The sequence below is a fragment of the Eurypyga helias genome, unplaced genomic scaffold (genome assembly GCF_000690775.1).
Source record: "Eurypyga helias isolate BGI_N326 unplaced genomic scaffold, ASM69077v1 scaffold13879, whole genome shotgun sequence".
NCBI lineage: Eukaryota > Metazoa > Chordata > Aves > Eurypygiformes > Eurypygidae > Eurypyga > Eurypyga helias.
The window spans coordinates 64551-82691 of record NW_010271461.1 but is presented as its reverse complement, the minus strand read 5'-3'; positions in this window follow the sequence as shown (position 1 = coordinate 82691).

Genomic DNA, 18141 nt, shown 5'->3' with positions numbered 1-18141 from the left:
CTATGATTCTATGATTCTAAGTGCAACAAAAAGTATGAAAAGAATTATTATACTACATCACAAATTTTGTAATGGAAATAACGGTATACAAAACATAAAACTTAATTTTAAATTGGTATGATTTTGAACTGGAAAGAAATATAATTTTAGGATGATAATACAGATTCAGTAAGGTACGGCCTAAGTTCAGAGATAAGTTGTTCATAAGAATAGGGACTCTGCAAGAGTTAATACTGTGGATGGCTGCTTCCTGGCAAAATGGAAACACTATACATGCAGCTTTCAGGAGTGGAATAATAAAGAAAACCCTTGACTAACTATGGCCTGCATAGTTCCTAGATTTTTAAAAGGTATCATGTGAGGTCATATAAAAGATTATAGAGGAAGAAAAACCAAAATCATCATAGGTGACTACAGATTTAAGGATTATTATTCTGACGTTGGTAAATACAAACACATAAGTTTTGTCATCTGGTTTGCCTTAATCAAGAGCTAAAAATTCATTTGTAACACTGTATACAAATGCCATGTTTATATCAGTATCATATGCAGTTTGCATGAAAAAGTATACATTAAAATGAAGAACAGCAATTCAAGTAATGGTCAAAGACAACCTATAACAAAACCACCAAATTCCAGTTGTCAAACATAATTTACCATGTATATTTCTTCTCTTCTCTCTTAAAACAGTAATTATTAAAACTAAAGTGATATGGGTGAGTGTTTATGACTTCTTATTAAAAACCCTAACTTGAAGCAGTGTTCATTTAAGCTTAAGGTTAAAGAAAATCATGTAGAGATCTCTGTACGATGGCCTAGTGACTTTATATCCTCTTGTCAAACCTCAGCAGTTTTATTTGTAGTGATACATGCCGGAGAAGGTTGGAGGTTAAAGTTGATAGGAGGGCTAACAGGAAAGCCAACCAACTTCTTTCAAAAGATTACAACCTTTAACATATTAGGATCTGCTGGCAGTTACTGCTAACTCTGTAAGTCTACATTTGTGTACTCTTCTGTGAACTGATCCCCAAACTCCAGACCAACAGGATTTAAAAAAACTGTTTACGACATTCCTTCAATTACTCCTTCACAATTTTCTTACTGTTTAAGCTATGAATTTAGTTTTTGATATTGTATTGATGCTTAGCTCTTATAATTAGTTTTCAGTAGAACATTAACAGGTAAATAAAAATTTTTCTTAATTTTCTTCAGCTTCATTGTCTCTCACCTGAAAATTGAGTATTTCCTTCACCCTGAAAATTGAAGGAAGGATTCCCTAATCTAGGAAATCTGACACTAAACATAATAGCAGCACAGTCTACTGGACTAAAACTCTTCTGATTTCCATTTCTCCCACTTATTTCAACATTGATTCCTCTGTAACTTTCTGAAAAAAAGGAATATAGATGGAAATAATGATAAATAAAATCACACAGAAACACTAAATAGTTGAGGTCAAAAGACTGTCTAGTCCTGCTCCAAGCAGGGTGAACTAGATGGTTGCTCAGGGTTTTGTCCAGTCAAGGTTTGAATATTTCCAAGGATGGAGACTTCACAACTTCTCCAGGCAGCCTGCTCCAGTGTTTTAACAGCTTTCGCAATAAAAAAGATTTCTCTTATGTTTCAATAGAATTTCCTGCATTTTTTCAATTTGTGTTCACTGCCTCTTGTCCCGCCACTGGGCACCACTGAAAAGAGCCTGGCTCCACATTTTTACCCTCTCCCATCAGGTATTTATGTACGTTGATAAGATTACCTGATCTTGCTGTTCTCCAGGCTGACCAGTTGGAGCTCTCTCAGCCTCTCCTCATATGGAAGATGATCCAATCCCTTCATCACCTTTCTGGCCCTTCTTGGGATTTTCTGCAAGTTACTGTTTGTCTCAGTACAATTGTGGATCTTATGCCCTATTTAATCACTTAACCTAATGATCAAATTATTACACAGGTCAAAACTAGTACTGATGGCTGCTTTATTTTTACTTGCACTGAAGAGCGTGCAAGTTGTTCCACGGACTTCAACAGAGCTAGACCTCTTCTAGATAGATGATTTCTATGTAAAAGATAATGTATATTTACTGTATACACCCATGATGGCCACAAGCATTTCAATATAAAATACAATGATAATTTTTTTCAGTTAGGTGCATTTGATAGCATTTAGACAATAAACAACTTTTGTCACACTATATCTGAAACCTTTAACTTGCAGGTGTACAGAAACCAGTCTTACTTTCACTTACTGTAATTCTACAGCTTTGCATTTTGAAATGAGTAACTACTCCAGAGACTCTACACATAATATTACTGCTGCTGTAGCAGAACAACACAGGAGAAAAATCTATTATGCTTAACTTCTATATTTTATATAAAGATAAATGCACATCTACCTCAAATTTATTATTTTTAAGTGTCAGCCTTGACTTCTAAGTTTCTCCCATTTCTCCACTCCCTCTCTGAAAACCCAGAGAAGAACATTTGGCAAAAGAAAAGATTCTGTATTCCACATCTCATACCTTTTAGCTGTTGCTACAATTTTAATTATGCAAAACCCTACGGGCTCTAATAAAATCTGACTAGGTAATTAATACTCTGAAACATACAGTGTGAGCTACTGAAAGGAATGCTCTACAAAAACTCCCTCATGTCACAGAAAAGTCTCATACAGCATAGTATTTCTCCAAAGATAAAAAAAAAATACCATAATGTTAACATCTTTTTCATCCTAGCTGCAATTAACCGAAGAATCTTAACACATTCCGTTGTTTAAAAAGTTCGTTTTTCTTCTAATTTCAGTTCAGACACATTCATTGGTGTGTATCATAGCAAAACCAGGGAAATTTTTTTTGGAAAGAGCATTACAGTAGAGATGTAAGAAATAGTTGTATCAAGAGCAAGGCATAATTTCACTGGCATGCACAAAAAGGACTAAGATAACATTACAGTTATGGTTAAAATTAATATTTTAGTTACATTTATGTAATTCAGACACACATACGTACATTCATATACACATACATATATTCTAAGATAAGATCTACATTAAGATGCAGATATTCCCCTTAGATTCTCCCCCTATGCCAATTCCATAGAATCAGACTAATTTTATAGTCTGTTCAAGCCAGGGACAGGGCAGAAGCTGAGCAGGCTAAGGTTCTTAGTGCTATTACATGCTATTGGTCTTGTAGCAATTAAACAAATTAAAAAAAAAAAAAATCTAGAAGCAAAGGTATTAATTTTCAGAGCTCCACATGATAATCTTACAGAGAAGGGCCAGAAAACCATGGGACAGAAAAGACAAAATGGTGGGCCGTTACAAATGGGAAAGTTTTTTCCATAATGTGAGCACAGAGAGTGTTCTCTCTGAACTTGTTCCCCTGGACATTTTGCAGAGAAGCGTAATTTGAGTGGTAGTTTGACATGATTTGTATTCTTCCTAGAATGCTATCCTTTATCTCCTTAACAGAAGCCAAAAAACATCTGGAACTTTATGTTGTTTTCATAATGTTTTATGCCGAAGCACAGACAGTACTCTTGGATTCTTTTGCTCTTCCTTGACACACTATAAATGGTGATAAGAAAATGAAAATTATGAGGAGATCTATGCTTAGGTTTACACTTTTGCTACAGGAGTAGAGATTTTCATAACAGAGCATATTCATACATCTGTATCTGCAGCGCCTTTTACTCTGAGTTTTCATAAAACAACTTATCAAATTTAAGTTTGACTTTGCAATATTTTGATGCAGTATCAGGCTTTTACAGGTAGAGAATTTTAAATATAGAAGCAACAAGTAATTTGCTTAGTGGTACAAAAGAGATCAGTGATAGAATGGAGATTCAAAGCTAACTTTATAGCCACTGTAGCTTACTCCATCCGTTGTACAGAGGCAAATGCATGAGAGTCCTTGTTACTAACAATCGTAACATAAAACAATTTAAATGAAGACCACTCTTCTATCTTGGTCTTCTTTTACTGGCATCATGAAACCCTCAGCTTGTACTGAGTCTAGATGTGCTAACTACTGGGCACACATGTAAGGAGTAGAGTCTGCCCTACAAGAAGTCAGATTCAGCTTTCAGTCCTCTGATAATGCACATTTCTCTCCTGAATGTTGCATTTTTAAACAGTGACACATATTGTCTACTGTTTTTAATAAAGGATTATCATCAGTAAGGAGAGGTCTTTAGATCTAGGAAATGTACTTTTTTACAAAAGAAAAAACATTTAAAAATAACTTTATTACATATGAAAAATAAAAATTACAGCACCAAAAATTAATATACTTCATGGTAGCAATTTTTACTCTGTGAGTTTAGCGTGCTTTCCAAAGTTTACAAAAGTCACTACTGAAAACCAGTCATCTCTGGTATGACACACAGCAACAAAGTCATAAAAATCCAACTGCACAAAAATTCAGTGAGCAGAAAACAAATCACTAGTAGAAAGGGAAAGCAAGCAGACTCAACATTTGAGTTAAACTTCTACTGGACTTACAAATCTAAAAAAAGTGATCAAAACCAATGATTCTGTGGGAGCCCATCAGCTGTGGATTGGAAAATATCAAATTGTAGAGTATATTCTACAGAAAAATTATCACGCCAAATAGCCCTACCACACCAGGAGTGGTGTGTGTGAAGAAAGGGACACAACAACTTGAAAACAGAAAGGAGTTTGATGACAGCATGATCTGAGGTAGTTCTTTCTCAAAAACATGCACAACATATACAGGTTACCAAAGCTAATTGTGCACAGGCTCTGCAATGCTCTTGTAGTTTGTGTAGTGCCAAGTTCTCAAGCTTCAGGAAGTCCAGCAATGCAGAAAATAGTGAGGCATTTTTATGTAGAAGAGTGCCACACATTTGTACGTTTCCAGCTATCCTTCACGTGCTCATTGCCCAGTGTATGATACAGAGGCTAAGCTATTAATCTGTGCTCCAGTTCAAGGTACATGTGCAAGCACAAAACAAACTCCTTATTTTCTTCAAAGAAAAATCACAAACTCCAAGAACAGGGATGATTTTCCATGTCTGTGATCAGTCAGTGATAAAGTGAACGCTGATATGAATTAACAACCCAAACTTAATTTACTAGATGATATAGTAAGACCCTAAATGCTGGAAGTCATATTTTCATTATGAACATGTTTTATAATGCACCGGCCAGAAATTACAACTACAAAATTGATAGAGTTTTAGCATCTGCTGAAAATGCACTTCAGTGAAGTTGATTTATCTGTAAAAAAGCTTGCTACACAAAGATTTGCATACAGATTCATTTGGTATTTGGGTACGACAAACCAATTGGTCAATGCAATTGATGTGTGTGCACCAGGGTGAGAGAAAACAACTTAAAGAAACTTCCCCAGGAAAGCACGAGGCTAAGCAAGGGAGCAAATACTCTAAAAAGACAGCAGTCAATGTTGTTTATAAACCACTGCTTATCACACACAAGTTAAGTTGCTCCTAGTTTGCCAGAAGTGGTATAACTCAGCAGTGCAGAAAAGTGCTTAACTGAACTTTTCAAGACACCACACAAACAAAAACTTTACTAGCAAATGCAGTTTTTGGTTACATGATAAGAAAAAAGAAGAAATTGGAGATATACTTTGAAATGTATTTTCACAGTATGTAACACAGACACCTATGATGAGTAGGAACCTACTGACTATACCAAATAGGCAAATGAAATTCTGCCAGTATTGTTCTGTGCGTCACTGTGATAACATAATTTTATATGAAGAAACTAAATGTTCACATTATTTAGAAAAAATACCAAAACAAAACAAACAAACAAAAACCCCAAACCAAACAAAACAAAAAAAGGACAAAAAAACCCTAAAACAGGTAAGATCACTCAGCTAATAAAACCTGAAATGTGCTCTAAAATGCTATCCGCAGTCATTGTGTTAAAAGCTAAAGGGCATACAGGTACACACACAAAATAAAGCTATCACTGCTGTGTGGTCTGCAGAATATTTTCACAGCTATTTTTCCTCAGCCTTGGAAACATACATTACTCTTAATGCAGTAACATCCTGAAATTTTATAACATTTTGGATTTCTTTGAAAGGAAATGTCCATTTTATTGTTTTTTAATTAAATCTATTTCCCAGAAAGGTCTTTAAAGGCTCTACAAACCACCTTGCATTTTATTATTGCTGACAGTTATCTAAACCATGCTTGAATGCCCTCTTTATCCTTTAGTGAACAACTGAAAGATCATATGCTAAAAAGACTTGTGCTTTCTCTTCTTCTAGTCTTATAATCAAGGCACTTTAATAATTTCTTCATAGTCATTAAGAGAGAACAATATTAAAAATTAATGAAATGAGACAATTTTGAGTTTAACAACCATAAATACATACAACATAAATTTGTCTCAATTGTAGATGTGAAAAAAGCCTTCTTGAAATCACATGATGAGATTACCGAATTGTCAAGATTTTGCTTTTGCTGTCTAATGGTATTTAAATGATGTATGGTAGCCTGACAATACTACAGTGTTGTTACACATCCTACAAGAGAGGTAAACATTTCTGTCAAACATTCAAATTCCATTGGTTTTAGTATGTTTTTCTTCACCTTATATATCTGCCTATAAAAAAGTGTATTGCTGGATGATGCTGAAATGGGTGAGGAAAGAGACGAGAGGAAGTGAGACAAAGACACATGAAGGGAGAACATGTCATAATAGTAAAAAAATTTACATATAATGTAAAATACCACTATAACAACAGCTATATACAGCAATAATTTAATAATGCTTATAACAGAGTAAACAATAAGGTTTTCTTAATTTGGATTTTTTTTTTCTAAGAAACAGAGCTCACTATGTTAATGTATCACATATTTCTGCAACAGATGTTAATAAGTGTTAGGTTTTTTTACACTGTGAAAAGTGTTTCTAGGCACATCAACATCACTTCTATATACACAATTAAATATAGGGTGCACCAGTACTATATTATTACTAAGCATTTCCAAAAGGTATTACTAATGAGTAAATTCTACAGCTTATCCTTAAAACCTAAGTTAGGTTTTTCGAGGTTTAGGTTCTTTATGGTTTCTCAGCTATATGTTGAAAAGACACAGTGCAACATAAAGCAAGATTACAGATTTTTTTTCCCTTATGACAGACACACACACAAACAAAAAAGTTGCTTTCCAGAAGATTTTTTAGGGTCGTCAGACTGTTATATTATAAACAACCTTATTAGTCCTTTATAATTACAATAGGTACCTCTGGACAAGATCGAGCAGACATGACAAATGCTTCTGACTTCTTTTTAAATCGAACCTGGAAGGTCATCGCTGAACAAACAGAATGCTATACAACTGGGGCCATAAATTGTGAAAGCTAACAAAAAGGTAATTTTTTTTAATATTAAAAATTAGAATTATTCTGTTCAGGCTTTTCTGTGTAAAATAAAGAAATGAAAGGATGAAATAGTTTAAAAAAGGTAAGTAGCTAAAGAAAAAGAAAGCCTTATAAACTTAATTATGATACTTTTTCTTTTGGCAGCTGAATCTGTACTTTAGTATTTATGCAATGTCTTTGAAGTAGTTGCTTTATTTTACAAGTATGTTCTTAAGGATAAGTCGTTAATGAGGATTTAGCCATGTTTGCATTTACTTTTTTTCAGCATTATGATGAAACTGTGGACAGTTAAAAAAACCTGTGTCAGTCTCAAATCTATGGGACTTGCTTGCTGTTATCCTCAAATCAAACCAGTGAAAGGATAACATGCTACTGTGCATTTTTCCTAACATTTTTGTTTTGTTTTAGGATCATTTAACAGTACTGGTAGTTTTGGATTAAATTTAATTTGTATGGACATAAACAGTAACTTAAGTGACTGGAACTGGAAACCAATTGATGGATCTTACTTTTAAATCTCCTATTTCAGTTTGGAGAGGAAATGTAAGGATTGAATTAAAAAGCTGTAAACTCCTGATGAGAATTAGTGGTATAAAACAAAAGAAAATGAAACCTTCAGTTATTTTCTTTACAGTTTGGCTGAATGGAATTGTAAATCAACAAAAGATTTGGATAACGCTCAAATCAACAGCTTTACCTAATAAAAGTTCTAACAGAGCACTGACCATACCATTTGAAACAACTATGAAATAAATATGAAATATGAATGACTTTAAAAAGAACCATATGAGAAGCAAAACAGTAAAATCACCAAAATTCAAGCAAAGGAAATTTGAACTGAAATGTATGATGGGCAATTAAGCACCTATTTTGACAATTCTAAGTGGTCAAGTTTTTAAAGTATGACACAGAAACCTTAACCTATCTATATATGAGTGATAAATGAGGCATTTTGTGTCATTACATTCCCATAAATCACTTTATTTAACTGCTGATGGCTTTTATCAGGTCTAACCTTTTCAAGCTTCTATCAGAGTGCTAACATTTTCAACTTTGACACACACGCAGTTTACAAATTCTGCAGCTGATTAACTCTGGACAGAAGCTCACTGCCATCATTGTCTTCTTCAAGTTGGGTTACAGCTTCACTGTCTCAAAAACTCACATGCATCCTTCGTATACCAGAAAAATCTCACTTAATGTGTTGGGCTGTGTTGCAAAGGATGCAAGATATACCTCCTTTTGAAACAAATGCTAACATACTTTCAAAATTATTCTTCTACAGAGAGCCTGAAATATGTATACTTTTCATTATTTAAAATCAAGCAAATCACACATTTCAAACAAAGAAAGAGAAATAATGGGATCAATTTTACATGACTTCATAATTTAAACAAACTTGGGATCAAATCTACTCTATTACAAGAAAAATGTGGTCAAAGTCTCTGAGGTAAAGGACAATAAAAAGTTGAAAAAACCCTAAATATTGCACTGTACTATATATATGATATTACCAAATATTGCAAGTATAAGCTGACCAAGATCATGGGCCCTTAAATAATTTTGTGGCATCCCTCACTAAATTTCTCTCTGAAATATTTTCTAAATTTCAAAGATTCAATTTCAACATTACAGCACTTAAAACATGAAATGAATTTAACAATGATAAACTCAGAACACAATAAATGCAACAGCAGAAAAGAAATACAGGAAATAATGTTTTATCAAGCATAAGTGAATCCAAAGATTTCAAGGAACGCTTGCTTTCTGTAGGAATGAAAATTAAATTACATATTTGCATGACACACTCAATTTGTTCTACAAATAGCTGATAACAGACTTGATAAAAACCCATCTAGGTGTCTGTCTAGAAAAACACCTTAACTTACTGTACTATTCCAACAATGAGAAGCAAGCAGTACCTTAATTCTTTCTTAGTAGCATCAAAACATAGTAAAGATGGCAGTAAAGCTTTAGTCTAAACACCTGCATTTGCACTATTTTTTAATTTAAAACTGTGCAGAATATAATTTATTTCAGATGTATTTCATCTATTGAAACAAGCAGTGAAACATTCACAGAAATGCATTTATGAGATGTAATTGATCTAGACAGTGAAAAAAAGCTCAAGTTTAAAGAGATACTGTCTTTAATAATATTAGTCAGACTGAAGAAATTTTCATGTTGGTTGTGTGAGCACCGAAAGCCTGGTACTTCAGATGGTATTAGCTTTGATAAGGGCTAACTAGACATCAGACCTAAATAATGAAACCTAAAGAGACAGGCTTGGACCATGCAAATAGGAATGTCCACAGAGGCTCTCTTGCAGTTGATTTTCTCTTGTTGATAAACAACAAATCTTAGAAAAACAATGAATGAAGGAAAAATTATTTCAGCATCACAGCTGAACCAGCTTTGTAATGTCAATATTTAAGGCCAACCCATGAAAAATTAAAAAGTTCTTTATTTCACTAATAATGTCATATGTCAGATAAGCTGCGCGGTTACACTTTGACAATTCAGATGTAAATCTTGGAATGTCTGTAAGTATTCATGACGAAGGCATATTTATCATATAAAACAAAAGGACACGATTTCTTGATGTTCATATCAAAGACTAGTGATGGATGAGAGCATGCTAATCAAATGACAAACCAGAAGGAACACAGATGCTTGCTATTTTGATTAGGAGCAGGAAATGAAGATCTCTTTCTTAAATTAAGATATAAACATTCTAAAATTATACACACAAATATATATGTAAGTTTGTGTAACACACTGTGCGTGGATAGGAGTGTAGTATATTCTCAAGTAGACATGCTACAATACTAACTAGAATAACTGCCAATTTACTTAAGGTTAGAAGAAGCCACATATAGTAAAAAAAAAAATCAAACATTGGCTTTGATCAATTCCAGTTAATTGCTTATAAATTTTTATATTCAGAAGCAATTTTAGCTTTCTTATATTAAAACTCCCCAAGCAGTGAGAGACAATCATTTAACTTTTTTTTTGTTGCTGTTGTTTTGTAATTTGAATAACTGCCAATTTACTTAAGGTTAGAAGAAGCCACATATAGTAAAAAAAAAAATCAAACATTGGCTTTGATCAATTCCAGTTAATTGCTTATAAATTTTTATATTCAGAAGCAATTTTAGCTTTCTTATATTAAAACTCCCCAAGCAGTGAGAGACAATCATTTAACTTTTTTTTTGTTGTTGTTGTTTTGTAATTTTTTCCCTACTGCCTTAGTTGTAGGTTTAAATTATGCTTATGTGAAATTAAGCTCATGTAATTTAAAATTGCATTAAATCAATGAAACATTACTAAAAACAAAAACGTAGGCAGTTTAGGTGGGATGCAATACTGCAAGACAAGTGTGGAACTTCAGAACCAAAATTTTATTGTAAGCTTTTACATTTTTGACACTTAAGCCATCTTGTTTCAGTGTCTTCCTTTATGTGTACCCAAAAGGAATCAAACTATTTACGTGTCTTTAACAAGAACTCTCAAACATCAAGAACTTTGCTTACTAAGCATAAGAGTCACAACTTCTCTCAGGGAGGCAACCAAAACTTTGTTAAATATGTAGACCCATGCTTGTCAAATGATAGTAATTTCTAACCCCTTGAAATCTTTCTCTTTCTCCTTTAACTAGGTAGTAACTATAAAGCAGATCCCCTGATACCCTTTCCATTAAAATTCTGCAATCAGCAAACAACTTTTTGATAAAGTACCCTGGTCACTCCAGGTCTGAACAAATAAATAAAAGCAACTATTCATAAAATGTACTTGTTTATACCTTGCTGTAGTTATAAAACCTACAAATAAAGTACTAAAAAATGAAAATATACTGTAATCCAGAACGGCATTTTTAAAAAAAATGAACCCCCCACATACAGTTTTCAAGGATTTACAAGAACAAACATTTGATAATCTAGAGAAAAGTATAAAATTGAGCATAAACTGGGACTCTGAGAAAAAAGATATTTGAATTGAACATATTCTTAATGCAAAAATAATTTTATTATTGTTAAAATGATTTTTACCTGACCTTGTAAGCATAAATGTAATCAAAGAATTGTATGTCTTTTTGAAGTGTAGCGTTTAAATAAATACACCGAAATCAACAATCATTTTTCTTTGCTACTCAGAAACCCTGGTAAGACACATCTACTGATGTCCTTAATGTAACTTATCCAAATACTCTGAGCAACTCCTTTAATGCACGATTAGTGTCCTAGGGAAGCAGATTCTTGTTTTCTGGAAACGCAAATCCATATTGTACAATCTCCCAGAATAAACAAAATGTGGGTGGTTTCAATATATACTTTTCAGTCTCATCTTCGATCAAGAGAAAGTGGTCTCACAGAGGCTGAATGGTAAGTTGGGACACCATAGTGACACTATATTTCTTTCTGCCTAAGCCAAGATTTCCTAGACACAAGTAATTGTTGTCCATTAACTGGCCAGGGACTACTGCATATACTAATTTTTATACCTCAGATTTCTCCTACAGTGTGCACTAACCTCACCAGTCTCATGTTTTTACATGCTTTATTTACTGTTATTCTTATCTGTAATCAGTTATTGACATTATTTACATTTTTCCCATGTTAGTACCAACAGTTGTAAATTCCATATATAGTAGTTTATCATTTAATATACTAAAGACTGCTTGAGACACAACTAAAATCTTCCACCACTTGGACCTTTTTTGAAAAATTTACTGGGTGCCCAATATATATAATATTCAATAGCATGTGAGAATAATTTTTATGCAACTCTGATAGTTAGAAAGATAGATAACTCAATTATTAGATCATCTATCAAAATATTCAGATGTATAAGAGGCTACTAAAAAGATTGATGACTGAGAAAGTCCACTGATTCTCTAGCCATCATATTCACACATTTGGCTAGACAACATTTTTCGCTGCCTTCACAAGCAAGCTTCATTACCCATCACTCCACTGAAAAGAGTTTATTATGAGGCTGCCATCTTGGCAAGACTATTATTTAGATGATAAATGTTGGGGGAAAAAGTGTGTATAGATTTTTTTTTTTTAAGATGAGCTTTTTGACAGATAAAACAAACAGCATCTACATTTCTAATTAACTTAAATTTGGCATATACAAATACAGGTCAGTAAATCTATGATATGCTACTAGATTATCTTCAGTCTGAATCTTGCCCTTAATTTGTAAAATGTAAATTAACTAATTAGAAGAAAAGCAGCATTATTTGTGACAAAATGCTGCTCCTACTTCTTTGCTTTGTGACATTTATGATCAACTGTAGTCCTTCATTCTAACTTTTAATAGATGGATAATTATGCTCATACTAATTTATTAAGCTTTTAGTATTTTAAGCCAAATGAAAATTTCAGATTTCTGAAGGCAGGGAAGCACTGCAACATGCAGATAAATTGTGTACTTGCTAGCTTCACTTTATTTGCAATATTATGCTGTTTACATGTATATGTTGCATGAATATAGGTATGAAGGTACCACTTTATATACAAGTGGTATACAAGTACCCAGCTCAAAGGAAATTCTCTATTAGTATTCTTAAAATTTCCTCTAAATCTCCGTATCCTTTCTGTGCATGATGTATAGTAAGAATAATAATATGCTTTGTTCATAAGTACTAAGAGTTAAATTTTGCTTTATACTCCTACTTCCCTCCTCAATTGTAATTTGAAATGGATTAGACTAGCAAATATAGAATTACATGAAGGAAGGGGGAGTTGGTCATTCTTGACTTTCAGCCCAGCAACCTGACCTTGTTAAATAAAAAATATATGATATCATAGTTTACAGGAAGGGAGTCTTTTTACTATGGTTTGGTTTTAACTATTACTAGGTAGATAAAGACTCAACACTAAGAAATACATTGAAAATGTCAGATGTAAATGTCAATTAAAAATTACAAGGAATTCTGAAAGGTAAGGTCGGTGGGGGGTTGACATTCTTTGACGTAGTGGAGTGTCTGCAACCAGGCCTTTGGCAAGCATAGCAGGATCTGTGCTGTCAGCTCTTATTGTACGTAAACTTAGATGCTTGTCTAATCTGAATGAAAAATACCAGGAAAATTGGAGCTGAAGCCTTGCAGTAATGTGGGTGGAACCTGAAAATGCTCTATTTGCACTACATGAGTCTTCTGTGACATGGTAATATTGAAGACGATACAGAAAAATGTAAGGTAAAAAATAATTTAAACAAAGCCATGTAGAACTTGATTTACTAATTTTTAAGTTGAGAATCTAACAAACTAGCAGTAGAAGAGGCTTAAGTAACAGAATTAAATTATAACGAAAATACCAGTTTAATGTCCACATTAAATTCAGTATCTAAGGAGAACAACAAATAAAAAATATATTTAATTAATATAAATCATTCAAATGTAAATGCTACTATGAATACGGTATGGTCTGGTTTTTTTTTGTTATGACAAAAATTAATTTTGATACAAAATAACACAACATGCAATGCTCGGCCAAACAATTAACATTATAGCAATGCTAGCATGAGGCATGGTCTGAAACAGAAAATGTCTTCATGCTCCGTTATTCAATCATGTTGTTAAAGAGGGGATGACTGTAAAATCTGAAAACACTACTTTTGAGGTAAAATAAAAATGTTTATTTTTCATAAACTACACATTGATTTTTATACTTTCATGTGTCATTAAGTAAAGATAAAAATAATTCATGTCAAATGCTCTTGGAAATAAGCTAAATGTATCTAGAACACCTGTGAAGTGCAGTGGTATGCCTACGTGTGTGTGTGTGTGTGAGGGTACATATAGATCTCTGTTTATCTTGCAGGAAAACACAGGATTTTATCATCTCCACAAATTAAACTTTTGAATCAGTAAACTGGTAGAAAACAGCACTCCACTGATTTTAGTTCTTTTGTGTATAAACAAATGTATCTTGCTCAGTGCGACTACAATTTGCAAGCTGGCACGGCAAATTTTTAAAAAGTGAAATATTTTTGAAGAAACTTATCTATATATAGTCTTAAGCTGCAAAAATCATAATAAATTCTCTCTTCCATCTACACCCATTTTTGTTTAAGACTAATCCAAGTGGAGACAGGAGGGAGAGAAAAAGGAGCAGAGCAAAACCCAGCATGTGTGAAAATCTACAAGCATTAGATAGCTAAACAAACCCTAAGTCCCTCAGTGTTGCAGTAAGGTCAAAACCTTTCAGCATTGTACCAGTATGTCAAAATATGTCAACAAACCATCACACTGCAAGAAGAAGAATGACCTTTCAGTTCTTTATGTTTGGGCTGCCAATGAAGCTTTGGATACTGGGTATGCATGAACAGTTTTCCTAGCCACTTGACAAATGCAACTCCCAAGGTTTCATCCAAGTCAAGTTGTTATACCACTGGCTTTCAATTCACCAGTACAACTTTTTAAACCATTTGCAATTGGAGAATATTGATCTTGTTATAGAACAGACATCCATAAACACAAAGCATAAGCCCCTCTTCCACTACCACCTACAATCAGGAAACAATTATTACTTAAACAGTCTGCACAGTACCATGTCAAACCATTTTAAACAGCTGAACAGGAGAAAAAGATACCGTTCTGATTCAGTCTTTGCTTGCATATGATTCATCCTCACAGTCAGCTTCAAATGAGTGTGAACAGAACACTCTTCTCAAAAAACCCAAGAACACATTGGTTGTGTTTGTGACTGAAATACAATCTGTTACATTTTTTCTATTTGCATTTATTTGAAACACCTTTTTAATCTACAGGACTCTATGGTAATTTTACTACGACAGTTACAAACTGAAGTCTCAAGATAAGACATAATGTATTAATTAACAACACATTTAATCATGAATGCAGGCTTCCAAAAAGTGTTGTTACTATTTTAAAATTACTTATGATAAACTTGCTTTTACTTATTCTTTCAAAAAAGCATTTAGAATACAAGAAAATGGGGGAAGGAATTTAGTGCAGGGATGACTTACCATTCTTATTCAAAGAGAAGATGAAATGCTTCTCTTTCGCTATGTGACATTATTTTTAGTTTAATATCAATGTCAAATATGACATTCTCCTACGGTCTTCCTCACATACAGTAAAGTTTCTTTAGCTAATAACAGCGTCAAGCTTTCTCCTGGGACTCTAGAAATTACATTCCAGAATGTACATATGCCTTTGCCAGGCTTGTAGGAGACAGAAAATGTAAATTGCTGTATTTGAGTTTATATCTTCTTACAGCAAGTCACTGACAGTGCACCCACTAATTACTGTTTGAACAGTGTGTTATGATCTCTATATGTTTCTCAGAAAACAGCAGTAATGCCTATGAGCTCTGACTAACAGACTTTTACAATCAGGACTCCAATTTTTAATCAAAGTTAGAAAAAATTATAAAATTAGATACTATGGAGGAAAAAAACCCCAACAAACAAAAACCCAAAGACCAGCATTTGTGTCAACTCTAAAATAATTTACAACATATTCTCAGACCCTGTTTCAAAGCTCAATCTGTGTTACTTCCTGTTCATGCTCTACAAATTTGGTCACACAGACTATTCAACAGTTTTTATCCTCATGGTTACAAGAAATACACCAATGTAGGTCAGAGAACAATGAAAAGTGTGGTATGTACTACACATGCAGAAAGCAATTATATTTTGCACATGCAGTTGTCTTGTTACCAGTGGCAGTGAATTCTATAGCCTGCCCAGTAGATGTTACCACTTTGGAGGAACAAGCATATTGCGGGAAGGGATGCTCTAAATACATGAATCATTTTATACTAAGTTTGTTCAGTATATAAAATAGATTTTTACTAAAAAATCACTCTGCAAAATCAGTCTGGGAATGTGTAAGACCAAACTTGCCTTTTCCTGTTTCTTTATTATTGAAAATTCTCAATATCTAAACAGCATCTTAAATTACAACTGTGCAAACCCACTGACAAGGTACACTTTGTACATTTTTAATGTGAAGCTTAATTTGAAGATGAGGTTGCAGTGCAGCACTGCAACTGAAAATTGCTTAACAATACCATTGATGTATGAGCCATAAAAAACCTTGCTAAGCTGTCCCTGCAGAACTCGGAGTAATAAAAAGGTGTTCTTTTGCACTGAGGTGAACAGACATGGTTGACTGCATCTAGGGAGCTGTTCTGTTAAATGAGAAAGTGCCATTTCTTTCCTGTCAGTTCAGACCAATTTAAGACACTCACAGATTTAGTTAGCACAGAGTACAGGATTTAATGAAATACGCACATAACAGCAAACAAGCCACAGCTATGTTCAAAGCCTTCAGTCAGATTGTGTGCAGAATTAAACTTACATCTGTGACAGATGTGGGAATAAAACCTAGAAACTTTTCCAGTCTCACTCCTACTTTTCAGAGAAACAAACATAAAAAAGGCTGCATGGAGAAGCTCTAAAGCCTCTCACCTTCACTGCTTTCAAAGTATCCAGACATGTATTTCTATTCACATCTAACAGATGATATTACAGGTTTTCTCTCAATTTCAATTCAGCTTTGACTTCACCCGACAGATCAGGTTTACAAAACCCCAAACTATAGGCCGAAGGTCATGATATCTCTATTGTGAACTTCCTCTCCAAATGATTCCTCCTTCAAGAGGCAAAGACACGCAGGTGTGGTGAATTGACTGGAAGGTTGGTTCTCACTTGAGAGGTCCTTCCAAAGGCTGATTAAATCATACAAAATTGATTCACAGTTTGTGCAGCTACACCTCTGTCTTTTTGTATCAATAGTTTCAGAGAGCAATGAAAGTTAACTGTCTAACCTGCATACAACCTAATCAATCAACAAGTGTTCATTAACCCAACTGTCATTATATTAGAATAAGCTCCGGTAACTCAGAACTCATTTCAGAAGAAGTTATGATGCTGTTAGTTTGGCCAAGCAGTACCAAAATTAAAACTAACAGGATTTGTTCTTTAAAAAAACCCCATAGAAATCTGTCCAGATTTCATACTTAACCTATCACCACATTCTGGATTTAGGGAGTAACAAATCTCACTAAGTAGATTTCTGGTTTCCTTCATATGAATGTAAAGTCACTATACTTAACAATCAACAATTTTTGTACTTGTTTGCAATATTAACAGCTATAATAGAAGATTTGGCAAAATCTCAAAATTAATTCCAAAACAGTCTTATTGATCCATATATCAATTCAGTCTAGCTTTTCCACCATTAAAGGTACCTGACTAACAGCTCAGTGCGAGATGTTATTCCAGTTTTGAAGTTGCAATATTAATTAGTACATGATAAATTAAAATGAAGTCACCTATGTCTTGGTTTCCTGAAAAAAGTGTAAGAGAAGTTTCTTTTAGAAATGTCAGATTTAAACTGTACATACTATTCTCAAATGTTTTACACATTTTATAGCTCAAACCAAAATGTGGACATTAATTTTGTTCCATATAAAAGAAGACACAAACTACAACTTCAACTTTGAAATGGCAATTTTACCGTAAGCAACAAATGGATCAGTGACTTCATCCTACTCGTCTACTCAACTTTCACCCCATCTCAACTTAGCAAGTTTCTTTATGCTCAGGTTTAAAATTGTTTATATTTAAAATTCATATGTAAAATTCATATTTAAAATTCACTTCTTGGAACTCCTTTTATCTGATACCATCATGGATCCCTTCAAACACACAGCTTCTCAGAAAATATTCCAGCCAGTATATCTAATGGCCTCCTCACAGCCTGAGCTGCTCCATCTCCTC